This window comes from Henckelia pumila, chromosome 2 (assembly GCF_033568475.1).
Source record: "Henckelia pumila isolate YLH828 chromosome 2, ASM3356847v2, whole genome shotgun sequence".
NCBI classification, from domain to species: Eukaryota; Viridiplantae; Streptophyta; class Magnoliopsida; order Lamiales; family Gesneriaceae; genus Henckelia; species Henckelia pumila.
Genome location: NC_133121.1, coordinates 171,014,546 through 171,031,777, shown reverse-complemented (window position 1 = coordinate 171,031,777; position 17,232 = coordinate 171,014,546). Strand labels below are relative to the sequence as shown.

At 39.2% G+C, this 17,232-nt stretch overlaps 1 long non-coding RNA gene across 2 annotated transcripts; it reads left to right on the top strand.

Annotated features, from left to right (window-relative positions):
- The first annotated feature begins 1,649 nt into the window (after positions 1-1,649).
- On the top strand, positions 1,650-3,087 carry LOC140885429 (uncharacterized). 2 transcript variants are annotated; one of them, XR_012150936.1, is made up of 5 exons: positions 1,650-1,785; positions 1,956-2,048; positions 2,145-2,219; positions 2,774-2,875; positions 3,024-3,087. It is a non-coding gene; the product is annotated as an uncharacterized lncRNA (long non-coding RNA). The 2 variants fall into 2 exon arrangements; XR_012150935.1 differs by having other exon boundaries at positions 2,466-2,875.
- Positions 3,088-17,232: the final 14,145 nt, after the last annotated feature.

Genomic DNA, 17,232 nt, shown 5'->3' with positions numbered 1-17,232 from the left:
AAAATCCTCATTTTATGCATAATTTAGCTGAATTATTCTAAACCCATTGATCCTATCTTGCCTTTGCTCAATATAAAAGAAATATGAATTTAGTTTATTGGTGATCTTGAGATCTTGTTCGAGCATTTTACCTATCTATAAAGTTTGTTCAAGTTTTCTTGTAATTTTTGGTAGTGTTCAAATCTGTTTTGCTATGCATCAAGATTGCATTTGGGACATATTTTCTAAAGACCTGATGCTTCAGTGAGACAGAATCTAGACTTCACCCATAGATGTAAGGCCTTAATCTGGTTGATCTGGATGTGGTTATGGGTTGGGGCCAAGTGGGTAGCATTGATGATGATTGTTTTTACTAGACATAAGTTCTAATTTTTTGACTTCTCGATCCGTATGTATATTCTATAGTCTTGTGCAAATTATGCGTGTTCAATATTTATATCTCGCAGCCTTATGTGTTGTAAATATTCCTCATGTGTAAAAAAATTTAACAAGTCTCTATAATTCTTTGTTGTGTGCGCGCCTCTTCTATATACGTGAATTAAGTCAAACCAAAGATCAATGAATGAGTCAATACTAATGTTGATAATGAATGCTTAGCTCTTGGCTTGAACCGTACCTCGATGTCATTCTTTTTCATTTTACTGAATCACTGATATACGTGAGTGCTTAGGGTATGAAAGTTATTGAACTATTGCCAGATTATCTTGACATGATTATGATTATTCCAACCTCTCCTTTCCCTGGCTTAGCTTGCCTTGGACAACCTTGAAGTGCCAGTGGGGTAAGTTTCTTAAGTTGTTGTCCTTTTATACAATTTTTTGCAAGTATACTGATAAATTCAAATTCAAATTATATAAATGTCTCATTTTCTTGCATATTTGTTTGCATTTTTTGTTGTAGAGCTTATTACTCTGTTCTATTTTCATTTTCATATCTTTTTCTGCTAGGGTTACGAAACTGTTGCGATTTATGTTTGTGAGTTCAATTTGTGAGCAAGCGTATGAATCCCATGAACAAAGATGGTGGTCTGATGTATTTTTTAATAATGAAACTCAAATAAATAAGTATTTTTAAAGTAGCTATCACCTTCGATTTTTGCTATTGTTTCAGGCACTTCGAGGGTTGGAGGTGTCTTGGCAATGTCTCGTGCGTTTGGAAATCACATGCTCAATCAATTTGTAGTGGTTGAGCCTGAAGTTCAGGTACTCCCTTGAATCAGAATCGTTAAATATTTTGGTTTCTCCATACTGATGAATTCAGTTGGTCTTGCATGATTACCCGGATCTCACTGTAGTAAGAAGTCCAATGGTTTACCTTTTAAAACCCAAATATAGGTTATAGTTCGAGTATGATTCTTAATACTTTAGGTTGCATTCTTTCGGCCTTGAGGAAGTTGATGGTGTCTGCCTGCCGTGTGGAGAAGGCAGAAAGTGAGGTTATTTTAATGCATAGCCCTTCCGAACCAGTTAACATGAGGTGTATTTTTTGAAATAAAGTAATTAATAACCTTTGCTGATCTCAAAACATATTTTACGGTGACACTATTTGAAATCTAAATTTACTTGAAAACAAAGGTTGTTTATACCTCCCCATCCAAGTAGTATAAGAATATTACATTTCTTTTCCTTTTTCTCTGTGTAAAGATCGATTAGGCATGTATAGGAATGTAATGCTTTAGTTTTTTTCTACTTATATTTGTTGCAGAGTTTTGTTGATCACGGGGATTCAATAAATTAAATTAGGACCCAGCCACTGAAACCATCACTGGTGGTGTCAGCAAGCAAAGTAAGTGTACTACTAAAAACTTGTTCTTGTATATGCCAGTCCGTGGCTTCCAGAAAAAAAATATTGTATATGTTTATGATAATTAATCTGTCTCCTGTTCTATTCAAAGAAGTTAAGATTATCATACAATATCTTGCATAAAAGTTGATTAACGATAAAACATGGGCCAGGATGAATCAGTTCGGCTATGGAACATCCATAATGGAATATGTATTTTGATATTTTCTGGTGCTGGGAGACATCGTAATGAAGTTCTTAATGTGGTATGTTCTATCCAACCTTTTGTCTTCCCTCGTGTAGGACCTTTAGGTAGAACTTACTCTGAGCATCTATCCTTTCATTTGTTATGAATATTGTAGGACCTCCACCCTTCGGACATGTATCGTATTGCAAGCTGTGGAATGGATAACAATGTTAAAATCTGGTCATTGAAGGTAAGAGTAATTAAAATTTCTGCCAAGATGTAGAGAAATTTTTGCTAAAATTTCAAAATGTCTTTGTGCAAGGATCAAGCTATTGAGCCCTTAAATTTAAAAATAGAGGAATTTCATTTTATTTTAATTTATTTTATATTTTATCATAGTTTTGATACATGTCGTGCAAGGATCAAGCTATTGAGTCCTTACATAGTTTTTCTTTTCGCCCCTTTTCTCCTTTTAATTTTTTCCCTTGAATGTCAGGTAGCTGGAGTGAGTTATATTTCCCACTGATCCGAATCAACATTCTAACTTCTTGAATCTCTTTGTTGTTGAGTCTATACCTTTCACGCTAAGTTAGTTCATATTCTACTTTATTATTATTATTTTTTGTTTGACACATATTCTGAAAATGATTTTCGGTACCGAAAGGTTCATAATTTACCAAAAGTGTTGTCTTGGTTATGATTATGAGAAACCAGTACAAGTAAGATTTCCTGATATTTTTAAAATGGTCGACTGTTTTGGCACTTGAACACCACAAAAACTGATTCATTTTGAGATTTGAGCAGATTAGAGGAGATGTTCGAATAATTTTCTATGAAAAACTAATTGGAGGGCGTCTCTTCTATGCTTGCTTCAACACAGCTTTCATTACTAGCAGTTTGTTGCAGGTACCTTCTTCACCTGTACATCTTACATTCCCAACAGACTCTAATATTTACAGATTTATACACATCATAACTGCTGCTATGAGTTTTTATTTTTGAATAAATAGTTCATTTGGTGCCATTTTTGTCCACTGATTGTTGTTTGGTATAGGTCACGATTGTTGTTGTTGCGGTTCTTGGAGGGCTTCCATTGGCAGTAACCTTGACGTAAGTGTGTCATTAAGTTCTCTGTTATCAGGCACCTACCATTTTACCATCTCCAATCTTGTTATTCATGAGCTTGATTTCTCTTTAATTTCCTACAGTTTAGTGTACTCATGAAGAAAATGATGGCTGACATGGCCTTGGTATGTCATTAATTATGGTTCTTTGTCAGGCTTTGTTCAATGTTGATATTGTATTCTTCAAGAAATTGCTGATACAAATTGATCTACAGGTGCGTAGAATTTCAGCTTGTGAAACTATGGGATCAGCAACTACCATTTACAGTGATAAGACAAGAACTTTGACATGGCCGAGATGAACATGAAGAATTCGATTATTTGTTATATTTGAATGATTTTTGTTATATTTGAATAATTTATAATATTGAAATATTGTATATTAGATTTAATTTTTAAAAATTTTGAATATTGAGTGATAATATTGAAAATTTGTGAATTAAATTTTTTTTTTTGTTTTTTATTTGAGAAAAGACAACGCTTTTTAAACGTTGTCGTAAGTGGAAAAAGCGTTGTCGTTACTAAAAAAGACAACGCTTAAAAAGCGTTGTCTTTTTCAAATATCACAACGTTTTTTATGCGTTGTCTTTGCTCAAAACGACAACGCTTTTTAAGCGTTGTCTTTGACCGCGGCCTTTCACAATACTGGCTACGACAACGCTTTTTTGTGACAAAGACAATGTGGAAAAAGCGTTGTTGTTTTTAGATACGACAACACTTAAAAAAGTGTTGTCTTTTCCAAAAACGACAACGCTTTTTCCGCGTTGTCTTTGAGCGTGGTCTTTTACAACACTGGCTACGACAACGCTTTTTTGGGGACATTAACAACGCGGAAAAAGCGTTGTCTTTGGCCGTTTTTCTTGTAGTGATGAACCGGATAACGAGTCTCGTGCGGCTTTAGCTGCCTCGATGCATACGCTATCACATGCTTATGCTGCATAAGAACACATCCCAAGCCTCGGTTAGAAGCATCACAATAGACTATGAAACCTCCAGTACCTTTTGGAATAGAAAGAATCGGAACACTGGTCAGTCTCCTCTTCAGATCAACAAAGCTAGCCTCACAATCTGCAGTCCAGATAAAAGGCGCATTCTTCTGAGTCAGCTGGGTAATCGGCTTGGCAATAGACGAGAATATTTCGATGAATCGGTGATAATAACCAGCTAAACCCATAAAGCTTCGGATCTCAGGTACTGATGTCGGTCTAGGCCAATTCATAACCGCTTCAATCTTGCTGGGATCGAGAGAAATCCCATCTCCAGAAATAATATGACCGAGGAAGACAACTCGGTCCAACCAGAATTCACACTTAGAAAACTTGGCAAACAACTACTCAACTCAAAAAATCTGCCAGACGGTCCTCAAATGCTCTGCATGGTCAGTACGGTTCTTCGAGTAGATAAGAATATCATCGATGAAGATAATAACAAACTCATCTAAATAATGCTGAAAGATACGGTTCATCAAACCCATAAAAACCACTGGAGCGTTAGTCAAACCGAACGACATGATTATAAACTCGAAATGACCATACCTCGTTTTGAATATGGTCTTAGGAACATCTTTCTCACACACTCTCAGCTGATGATAACCCGACCTCAGATCAATCTTTGAATAGACAGAAGAACCCTGTAACTGATCAAAAAGATCATCTATTCGGGGTAAAGGATACCCGTTCTTTACTGTAGCCTGATTCAGTTGACGGTAGTCAATACAGAGCCGCCTAGAACCATCCTTCTTTCGAACAAACAGAACAGGAGCACCCCAAGGCAACACACTAGGTCTGATGTATCCCTTGGCAATCAAATCCTCAAGTTTCTCCTTCAATTCTCTCAATTCGATCGGTGCCATACGATGTGGATATTTGGAAGTAGGTTAAGTACCTGACAATAAATCGATGCTGAATTCGATCTCTCGAATAGGCGGCAATCCAGGAATTTCTTTTGGAAACACATCATCAAATTCTCTAACCACTGGTATATCAACCAATTTAGGGCTATATTTCAGTACATCAACTGCATAAACCAAAAATCCCTCTGCACCTTTCTGTAACAAACGAGTCATAGATAACACTGAAATTAAAGGAATTCTAGATCGAGAACCCTTACCAAAGAATTTCCACTCATCTGCCATTTCAGGTCTGAATCTGACAACCTTCAGAAAACAATCGACGATTGCCCTGTACTTGGTTAAAGCATCTATACCAACAATACAGTCAAAATCTGACAACCCAAGTACAATACAGTCGAACTCTAACAAAATTCCCTCAAAACAGATTTCACAGTTCCTAACTAATCTGACAGAAACAATTCCTCCACCCAAAGGTGAAGTAACCACTACTACAGTAGGCAACAACTTAGTTTGCAAAGCATGCATCAACACAAATTTTTCAGAGATAAAGGAATGAAAAGCACCTGTATCTATTAATACATGAGCAGAATAACCAAAAATCGAACAGTTACCTGCTATAATATCGTCTGGTGCTGCCTGAGCCTGATCCTTTGTCAAAGCAAAGACTCGTGCCTGCTGTCTCGGAGGCTGGTTCGCATTCGGGTTACCTCCATGTCTGTTCTACTACTGAGGCTAGAATGAGTGAACTGCAGAAAACTGTCTCTAAGGCTGATCTATAGTCTAGATGAACTCACACTCTGAGCTCGATCTCTACTACGCTGAAGGCATACCTTAGAAAAGTGTCCCGGTTGCTGACAGGTATTGCAGTTCCCAAAGACTCCTACACACTGATCCGGTGAGTTTCTACCGCCGCACTTGTTGCAAAACAAAGATGAAGATCCATAACTCTGTCCTGAACCAAACTGCTTGGAACCACTGGCACTAGAAGAACTGTTCCCATGCTTCTTAAATTGTTTCCCTTTTGCTTTGTAATGATCCTTTCTGTTACCGATACTTCTTCCTCCATACCTCTGAGGTTGGTTATGATACTGTGGTGGCTGATTCTGATACTGAGACGGTTGGTTCTGAGACTGTCTCGGCTGCTGAGGTACCATCTGATTTCCTCTCTGTCTCCAAAAACCTGCTTCAGTTCCCTTTGCATGATTCATGGCATCCGCAAATTTATCAGGCCTAGCAGTATTTACCAACGTGAAGATGTCGGGGTTCAGACCATTGATGAACTGATCGGCTTTTGCTTCTTCATTGTCGGCGATATGCGGTGCAAAATGCAACAGACTATCGAATTTGGCAACATACTCCTCAATGTTCAAATTTCCTTGTCTCAGATCAGCAAACTCGGCTCCCTTGTCCTTTCGGTACGAAATAGGGAAAAACTGCTTATAAAACTCAGATTTGAAAAGAGTCAATTTAACAACTGTAACTCGATTCTCCATGGATCTCTTTGTCGTGATCCACCAGTTCTTAGCAATACCTCGAAGCTGATGAATGACTAACCTGGTTCGGCGGTCGTTAGAGTAATCAAAGGAATCAAACAACTGATCAATGTCATCCAACCAGCTCTCACAGTCAGCCGGATTCTCTGTACCTAGAAACAAAGGCGGATTAAACGGCTGAAACCTCTTCGGCAAAATTCCATAGGCATCGTTGTAGCATCCATTTGAACAGTTTCAGTACTAGCTTGCTCATTCGGTGGAGTAACTGGCGGTGGGTTTCTGTTAATAACTCGAAGAGGACCAATCTGATAATCAAAGGTTAGGACACAAGATATCTCAATCGCTACAATGCGGTGCCCTTTCAACCTCTCAGAATATCGGATAACAGTCGATAACAAAAACAGTTATATCTCAAGTAGTCCATGCTTTATAAATTAAATCACATAATCATGTAATTAAAATAATTCTCAAATAATAAAGCATACTGGCATGGAATTAAATAAATAGTTAAATAACTCAATCACATGCGAGGAGCCAATACATGCGGACTCGAACTACACCGCTCACTCTAGTTCAACCAAGAATCTTATCGCTTTGATACCACTTAATGTGAGACCTAGGTTCTAAGCATCTAATCCCGGATTAAACACTAATTAAGCATACTAGAACCAAGACTAAAAGACAAAAGAATTTTTTTTAAAATGGGCCTCGCTCGATCGATAAGATTCAACTGATCGAGCGAGCAACAATGTGCAAACCTTCTGCCCGGCTGAAACACCAGCACCGCTCGATCGGTCAAAATCAACCGATCGAGCGGGCACCCTGAATCAAGAACAGAAACATGGTAACATGTCACTCGCTCAATCGGTCAAATCTCACCAATCGAGCGGTGACAGTACAGATGCAAAAATACAGCAGAAGACTTGATAAAACTCAATCCAAAACATTCAAATCATAATCATACATTACAATCGCAATCTCTCCAAATAATACATGAAGTTCTAGAGTTGATCAACTGCTCAAAAGGATAGAACATGCAACGACAACACTCAACCAAAAAGCTCGCATATTCGATACAACATAAACAACGAAGTTCGAGATCTAAACATGTTCCAACATAAATTAGATAGACATGTTGACATGACTTCTAAACCGAGTCTCAATTCTATCTCTCACTCTTGATGCTAACCACGTCTTCGCTGACTTGATCTTGACCCTCCTGTTGCCAAGTACACATACAAAACAAAGCAACAGCCGGATAACTCCGGTGAGAATGATATTCCTAGTAAAAGCAACATAACAAGTAATACAAGTAACATATCAACAACATGCTTTCAAGACAACATAATCAAATCAAAACGAATGATATGCATGTCTTTAAAATAGGGATATCAATTCTGATAAACAAGGGATTGCTGCTCTGCTTTTGGGATCCCGAGGATGAGATCACGTAACAACTCACCGACTCTCCCAATCGAGGTGGTGCCACGTATCCCAATTCCCTAGACTTTGGTGCAACTATGAGGAGTATGCTGACACTAGGTGAACTTCTACAACCCAGGCCACTCACAACATAGCACCCATAACATCTAATTAAAAAGGGTTGTTCTGCCTGCTGAAATCAAAGGTTTGTCTCAAGATGAATGCATAAGAAAACATAAAGCATTAAGTCATATAACAAAAGCTCAATCAACAACAAAATACAAGTTCCACATGCTAGAACAAGTATTGATGCAAGTATGTGATTTTAAGGGAAAACTCAAGAACCAACTGTCTCGAGTATGCTATCCCGCTAAACGATGACTGCTTGTACCTTTCAAAGCAAGTAGCTCCAACTTTGGATACGCTACAAAATAGGTTATATCAAAATCTATATAACCTAAACAACAACAACAAGGCTCACGGTAAACTCTTTACCGCTATACGTCCAACTCTTCGACGATCGAATGCTGCTAACACAGGGCTCGACAAACTCCAAATGATATGTATGGAGGCAAAGATGATCAACAACGACGATCAAAACTCAATAGCCAAAGTTCTATAACTCAAAAACGGTTCAAAATCTAAAAAACTCAAAACGGCGGCATAACAGCTATAAACTGATCAAACCGGAAATGCAGACAGCAGTACAATATCGATATCAACTCATATCAATGCTAAGACAAAAATAAATGCTCAAACCCAATAAATCTCAAAACTAGATTTTCGAAATAGGCTTCCAAAAATCATAACAAATCCGAACGACACTCTAATTCAAAACCGACTGAGAATAAACGATCAAAACTCTGTCAAGAACAACATAACCGAAACTCACTCGATTCTAACAACATCCGAAAATCAAATTCTAGCTGATCGAAGAAAAACTTACGATATAATGAAGCTCTCACTGCTGTGATTGCTAAACTGCCTTCAGAAATAAATTCCAACGGACGGATCGAGCTTGGGGAGAAATCTGAAAGCTTGAAATCTCAAATGGGGCATCTACAATTGTGGAGGCATTCTTGGGGAAGGAAATAAATGGAATAGATCAAGTCAACCAAGTGACAACAAGCCCTTTCTCAATATACATTCCAATTGGGATGTTGTATGAACAATATAAGGCTGAGTACTTGCAGCCTATATTGATTCAGGAGCAGGAATTTGTACAGCAAAAAGAGGAGTCTTCCCTACGGACTATGAAGAAGATTTGCCAAAAATTGCTGGACGAGATTTTCGAAAAGAATTCTATTTCTTGGTGAAGGAATAAAACAAGCAGAAATCCTTATGGGAGGAGCAAGTCAGACTCCTTGGTACAAGGTTCAGACATAGCCAATATATTTTCATGATACAGGAGCTGATATCTTGTTGGAAAATAATTTTTTACAAATGTTTAAAAAGTATACACAAGATAATGAGTTAAGACGACTTATGTTCACCACCATTTGTGATCATAAGATAATCGTTCAAAGACTCAAGGTTGCTTTTTATCGACAAATGCCGATAATGTTCCGCAGCCAGCGTGGTGATAAAGGACAACTTTTTTTATCCAAAAATGAAAGATTCCAGGAGATTTGGAGAAACAATGTTAAAAATAACAAGAGAACAAGAACTCCAAATAGAAGATATGGATCTTCTCAAGGTAACTCTAATCCACAGAGATATAGAGTTGGAAAACAAGGTATCCCTTGAAGATGTCAAAAAGAGGCTAAAAGAAAGTTATAACGAGCACCCTCTGGCATGGTGGGATAGAAATCAACTCAAAGCCAACCTTACTTTAAAAGAAGGAAAAAAGTATGAATTCGTCAGATATAAGCCTATCCCGATGAACATAACAGATCAAAGGGATATGAGAATAACTATCAAGGAACATTTGAACCTTGGTTTAATTGAAGAAGGAGTTTCACCATATAGCAGCCCAGATTTCCTGGTGAGAAATCATGGTGAAATAAAAAGAGGAAAACTCAGGCTAGTTATTAACTACCAAAGTATTAATAAAATTATGGAGTTTAATGGGTACTTTATTCCCTGTAGAGAACATTTAATAAGTTGCGTATGAAATGCTAAAGTGTTCTCAAAATTTGATTGTAAGTCTGGGTTTTACCAAATTCGAATGGAAGAAGGCAGTAAAAAATTCACAGCCTTTTCTCCTCCACAAGGACACTATATTTGGAAAGTTATGCCTATGGGATTGCCTAATACACCCCAGATATTTCAAAGAAAGATGGATAATCTGTTTAATGATTATTTCAACTTTATGTTTGTTTATATTGATGATATTCTTATAGCATCAAAAAACATATACAAACATGTTAAACACTTAGAGATTTTATCTATGATTTGTAAACAAGGACTGGTTTTATCTGAAAAGAAAGCAGCCATAGCAACAAGGAAAATCGAATTCTTTGGCATTGAGATTGATGAATCTGGAATTATTCTACAGCCCAATATTGTGGGAAAGGTACAGAATTTTTCAAATAAACTCAAAGAAATCAAACAACTCCAAAGTTTTCTCGGAGTGATTATGAAACGACTAAGTAAAAACCCCTAATCTAATTATTTATTTTAATAAAGAAAATACGAGATTTTTCAAAAAAATTTGCCATGACCCGTTTGAAACTATTACATAAACAACCTGTCACAGACAGCAATTCAGCAAAAGAAATAGACACCTGAGAAATTTAATCCAAATACGGTAAATCATAAAATCTAGAAAGGGGAAGTTTATCCCACACAGTTGCGGAATATAAATGTTAAGTTTACATGCCGAAAGTTTAAAAGCAGGAAAAACACCTCCTGCTAACGACAGACTGCGAGAAAATAATCCACTCATAAATAAAAAGGCAACATCAGAGTTTGCAGAACAACTAAAGCACGTCGGTCAAGGGCCTGCACCACCGGCGACCTCGCTCTGGGGATCCTGCCCCTCAGCCTCTAAATAATAGTCATCACCTGAAAACAAATAAGTGGAGTGAGTCGAAAGACTCAGCAAGAATTTTGGGGGGGGGGGGGGGGGGATAACGAGTACTACATAAATACAAACACAGGCAGATTAAAAAATTGTAATAAAATAATTTTGTGCCCTTAAACTTAAAAAGATGATTTCTGAGTAAATGACATGAATATGAATATAACATATGCATGGCTAAGTCAAACATGAAATATGAAACTGAATATACCGCGCTGAACATGTACATAAATGACTTGAATTGAAATTGAGAACTTAGATCCTTGAATTGTGACTCTGTGGGTTTCGATCATGATCATGGCTGCAGTGTACTATGCCGCAAGGAAGTCAGGATAACACCCAACCCGTCTTGCCCTATAGTTGGTATGGGAAGTCAGGATTTCTCCTAACCCGTCCATACACATGAATTTCGGTAAGGGAAGCTAAGACGTCTCCCAGCCCGTCCAAACACATGAATTTTATTGTAGTCACAATCAACTCACCTCGTTCGTAACAAAAAAATATTTTCTTTTATCCATAATTACAAGACTTAGCATGCATATGTAAATGTGATGTACATGAAAAAATATTGATCGATAATCATGCATATGACTCACGCAAGAGAGACCGGGATGGTGATTTAGGAACTAACCAAAGGATGGAAAAATTTCAACCCAACGATAGCACTTACGACAAGGTTGAGCGATTTACCCGTAAAATTTATATCTTACTCGATTCCTATCCAAAAAGGATTCCGCTTGAAACCACGACTCCACGACACTTACGACTAAGTAAAAAAATTATCCTCTGAATTTATTTCTTAAGCTATCATTTTTCAAAAGGTTGATTTCCGGGCAGCATCCCCTTAGTGTTCAACAAATTTCTGCACCTTAACATTTAAAAATCTAAAACTCGACCCAAACTTAACCGATTTGATTCTCGCTTGAAACAACAATTTCCCAACATCCTAGACTATTTCCGAACCCGAGCCCTTAACCAAAAACCCATGTTTAGACCCTGTTTTAACTACGGCTTCCGGACAGCCCATACACTCTCAAAATCTGCTCATGCCTCACTATCATTCTCAACCAAAAACTTAGGTGTTTGTCTCCAAACTCCAGCCCCTATCCTAGTATCATGATCGTCATTTAAGCTTACCCAAAGCTCCATTAAAACTCACTCTTAACAGCCCAATCCCAGCTCAACATGGCAATCAAACCGAGCCCCTAGATTCTAGCCATTCGAAGGTTCCTCAAAGCCCACTCGCAAGCTAACAACATCCCATCTTAACGCTACCATGTGAACTTCATATCATCCACGGTAACTCTAAATCACCATCCAAATCGACACCGCAAAATACCAAGTGATCGAACTCAAGAACATGTATATAATCTGGAAATCTTAAAATCGAACCACAAGGCAGCAAAAATTTGAGAGTTCGATCACTTGTCATGAGGTCTAAAATTCTGTAAATGATAATATTTGGCATAACTCCACACACATGCATTTTAAGACCATAAATACACCATATTTGCACCAGCATTTCGAATTCACCAGAACACAAGGAAGAACATCTCGGCTGGACAGAAAATAAAAGAAACGTTTGAGCAGGGCACACGTATTTACATACATTTCAAATATTTCATGGAATGCACACTAAATATAATATACTTATCTATAAGGGGGACAAGGAAACCAAATCCTTGCCTTACAACAGAAAAATCGAAAAGAATAAAAGCCCGGGGCCGAAATGTTGCAGCAGCACAAATGGATAGCTCGAACTGGAGGGAGCTAAAATCGAGCTCAAGAATCACGTCTAGCTCGCCCAGGAGTGATTTTCCGGAGAAGAAATGAGGATTAAAGGTTTAGGGAGGAAGAAATGAAGAAGCCGATATCTCCCATTGAAGAATAGGGCAAGGATCGGCTATTGGGTGTTTGAGTGTGTGAGTGCGTGAGTTTTGTGTGAGAGTGAGTGTGAGTGTGTGGATGTGTGGCTAGGATTGAATCTTGAATTCAAGTGTACATGTAGGTAAACCCTAAAAAAAGGGAAGTGTTGTGAAATATAGGGAAAAAAATGTTATACACTAAAAAAAAATGTCAAACCAATAAAGAAATTAGGACTACAATTTAAATCGCACTAAATGAATAATAAAAAAAAATTAAAAAAATATCAGCTTAAAAATCCTAATTTAAAAATATTAAATTTGATCTTACTAGTTCGGAAATTAAAATACTAATTTTTTCGCAAAAGTCAAAAATGATATATTCTAATGCGCGGAAGAATATAATATTTAGCCAATTAATCACAGAAAATTAAAATAATTAAAATAACAAATATTAAAGACTAATTTAGGCATGAAAATTAATTTAAGAAATTTTTGGCATCACAATTCCTCCCTCCCTAATATGGAATTTCGTCCTCGAAATTAAGACTTACCAAAGAGCTCTGGATAACGAGTCCTGATATCTGCCTCTGCTTCCCAAGTGGCCTCTTCCTCTGAATGGTTCTGCCATCTCACTTTGATCATAGGAATCGACTTGTTACGGAGTCTCCTCTTCTGTCTATCCAAAATCTGGATGGTTATCTCCTCATACGTCATGTGAGGAGATAACTGAAGAGGTTCCACGCTAAGCACATGGGACGGATTCGAGACGTACTTCCTCAGCATTGATATATGGAAGACGTTATGAACTCCATCAAGCTTAGGAGGCAAGGCCACCCTATAAGCCAATGCCCCTACTCTGTCCAAAATCTCAAAGGGTCCTATGAATCTCGGTGCTAATTTCCCTTTCTTCCCAAATCTCATTACACCCTTCATAGGAGCTACTCGGACAAACACATGATCTCCCACCGAGAACTCCAAGTCTCTCCTCCTATGGTCAGCATAACTCTTCTGCCTACTCTGTGCAGTCCTCATCCTATCGCGGATCATGGCTACAACCTTGGCAGTCTGCTGAACAATCTCGGGTCCCAACTCTGATCTCTCACCAATCTTGGTCCATAACACCGGTGATCTGCACGGTCTCCCATAGAGTGCCTCGTAAGGCGCCATACCAATGGTGGCCTGATAGCTGTTGTTATATGAAAATTCCACAAATGGTAACCTCGACTCCCAACTATCATGGAAGTCAATAACACAGGCTCTCAGAAGGTCCTCTAGAATCTGAATCACCCTCTCGGACTATCCATCCGTCTGTGGGTGAAAGGGAGTGCTAAACATAAGCTTCGTCCCCAAAGCTGAGTAGAGACTTTTCCAAAAAGACGAAGTAAACCGCGGATCTCTATCAGACACTATGGAAACAGGGATACCATGTAGTCTGACTATCTCTCGGATATACAACTCTGCATACTGAGTCATAGAGAAATTCGTCTTTACCGGCAAAAAGTGCTCCGACTTAGTGAGACGGTCGACAATAACCCAAATAGCATTCGAACCTCTCACTGCCCTCAGCAAGCCAACAACGAAATCCATGGTAATATTCTCCCATTTCCATTCGGGAATAGGGAGTGGCTTAAGCAATTCTGCAGGTCTCTGATGTTTTGCTTTGACCTGCTGGAATGTCAGACACTCTGACACAAATCGGCCGATATCATGCTTCATGCCCGGCCACCAATACAACTGCTGAAGGTCTCTATACATCTTGGTACTGCCAGGGTGGATAGAGTACGGTGATGTATGTGCCTCTGCCAATGTAGTAACTCGCAGAGAATCACCTGAGGGCACCCAAAGTCTATCTCTGAACCTCACAATCCCATCTACTACCGAATACAGATCACTGCCTCTCTCGTCGGCTCTCTGTCTCCACTTACTCAACTTCTCATCAACTGCTTGAGCAACTCTGATACGATCAAATAAAGTATTCTGCACCATCAAAGCTGACAATCTTGGAGCTCTACCCTTGGCATAGAACTCCAGCCCAAATCTCTAAATCTCATCCTACAATGGTCTAGACACCGTCAAAGAGGCAATCACTACTGTCTTTCTACTCAATGCATTGGCAACGACATTAGCCTTACCCGGATGATAACTAATGTCGCAATCATAGTCTTTCACCAACTCTAACCATCTCCGTTGCCTCATGTTCAACTCCTTCTGGGTGAAGAAGTATTTAAGGCTTTTATGGTCGGTGAATATCTTACACTTCTCTCCATAGAGGTAGTGTCTCCAAATCTTGAGTGAAAAAACCACAGCTGCTAACTCCAAATCATGAGTAGGGTAGTTCTTCTCATGCTCCTTCAAATGTCTAGAAGCATAAGCAATGACCCTATCTTGCTGCATAAGCACTTCCCCAAGTCCCAACTTGGAAGCATCAGTGTAAACCACAAAATTTCCTTGCCCCGATGGCATGGCTAACACTGGTGCTGTCGTAAGAGCTTCCTTCAATACATCAAAGCTCTTTTGACACTTGGAACTCCAAATGAACTTGGCATTCTTCTTGGTCAATGCTGTCAAGGGCACAACAATTGACGAAAATCCCTTGATAAATTTCCTATAGTAACCTGCCAATCCGAGAAAACTGCGAATCTCCGATGCGTTCCTAGGTATAGACCACTCCTTCACTGCTTCAACCTTGGAAGGATCCACTTCTACTCCACTTTTGGAAATAATATGGCCTAAGAATGCTACTATGTCCAACCAAAACTCGCATTTTTCAAACTTGGCAAACAACTTTTGCTCTCGGAGTACCTCAAGAACTGTCTTCAAATGCTGCGAATTCTCCTCTCTATCCTTCGAGTAAATAAGAATGTATTCAATGAAAACGATGACAAACTGGTCCAAGTACGGCTGGAACACGTGGTTCATAAGATCCATGAAGACCGCGGGCGCGTTCGTCATTCCGAACAGCATCCCAAGGAATTCGTAGTGGCCATAACGAGTCCTAAATGCTGTCTTGAACACATCTGACTCCTTCACCTTCAACTGGTGGTAACCGGAATGAAGATCAATCTTCGAAAATACAGAGGCTCCTCGCAACTGATCAAAGAGATCCTCAATTCTAGGAAGCGGGTACTTGTTCTTCACCGTCACTCCATTCAGCCCTCGGTAATCAATGCAAAACCTTAGGCTTCCGTCCTTCTTTTTCACAAAGAGTACTGGTGCTCCCCACGGGGAGAAACTAGGGCGTATGAATCCCTTATCAAGAAACTCTTGAATCTGCTCTTTCAGTTCTTTCATTTCCGTAGGAGCCAATCTATACGGTGCCTTGGAGATTGGCACAGTATCCGGTACCAAGTCAATAGAGAACTCGACTTCTCTATCAGGCGGAATGCCTGCAACATCGCTTGGAAAAGCATCCTCAAAGTCCCTGACAACGTCCACATCTGAAATGTCTGGATGTACGGGCAACTCTGTCAAAGATAAACTGGCTAAGAATGCTTCACATCCATCATGCACCAACTGCTTAGCTTGCATGAAAAATATAATCTGAGTCCTCCTCGAACCCATAGTATCCTCAAACCAAAACGGTTCTTCTCCCTCTGGTCTGACCAACATTGATCTCTGCTGAAAGTCGATCATCACGGCATTCTTTGTCATCCAGTCCATCCCTAGTATCATGTCGAACTCAGGCATGGGCAGTACTATCAAATGTGCACTCACCAGTTGCCCTTACAACAAGAGCTCAAGATTCTTCACTATATTCCTCGTGGACAGCTCTTCCCCTGATGGTATGGTCACTGTGAATCCTCCAAACAGCTCTTCATACTCAATACCCCGCTTGCGGGTAAAATCCTCTGAAATGAAGGAATGTGTAGCCCCCGAGTATAACAAGGCTCTAGTGGCCACACCGGATACTAAAATTCTGCCTGCATTAATGGTGATTACTACCACAAAAATATTGAAAACAAACAAGACTACTCCTACTTAGATTCATTCTAAGTCATCAAATTCCCAAAAATCAAAATTATTCATGCCAATACAGATGACTAACACGAAGCATGCTACCTAATAAGTTCACATTACCAATAAGAAAATCTCATAATCGAAAATTGCATCTACAAGTCAATTAAATCACCCTTAATCAAAAGCTCTAAATATTACCTGTGATGAGCGTGGTATCAGGATCACCCTCCTCGGCCTGCATCACATAGACTCTCCCCTGAGTCGGCGTCTTGCGCAACGGACAATCTGAAACCACGTGTCCTAGCTTCTTGCACCGATAACAGACTCCGGCACCTGCCAAACACTGCCCATTGTGGGCACGCTTGCAATCCGGGCAAAAAGGATTCTCCCCCGTCTTGGGAGGAGCGGGTCTCTGGGCTTGGTTCCCCTGAGGTCTCTGAGCATGGTGCCCCTGGGGCCTATGGGCTAGATGCCCCAGTGGTCTAAATGGTCCCTGCTTCCTCTGTGGTCCAGTAAATGGCCTCTTGC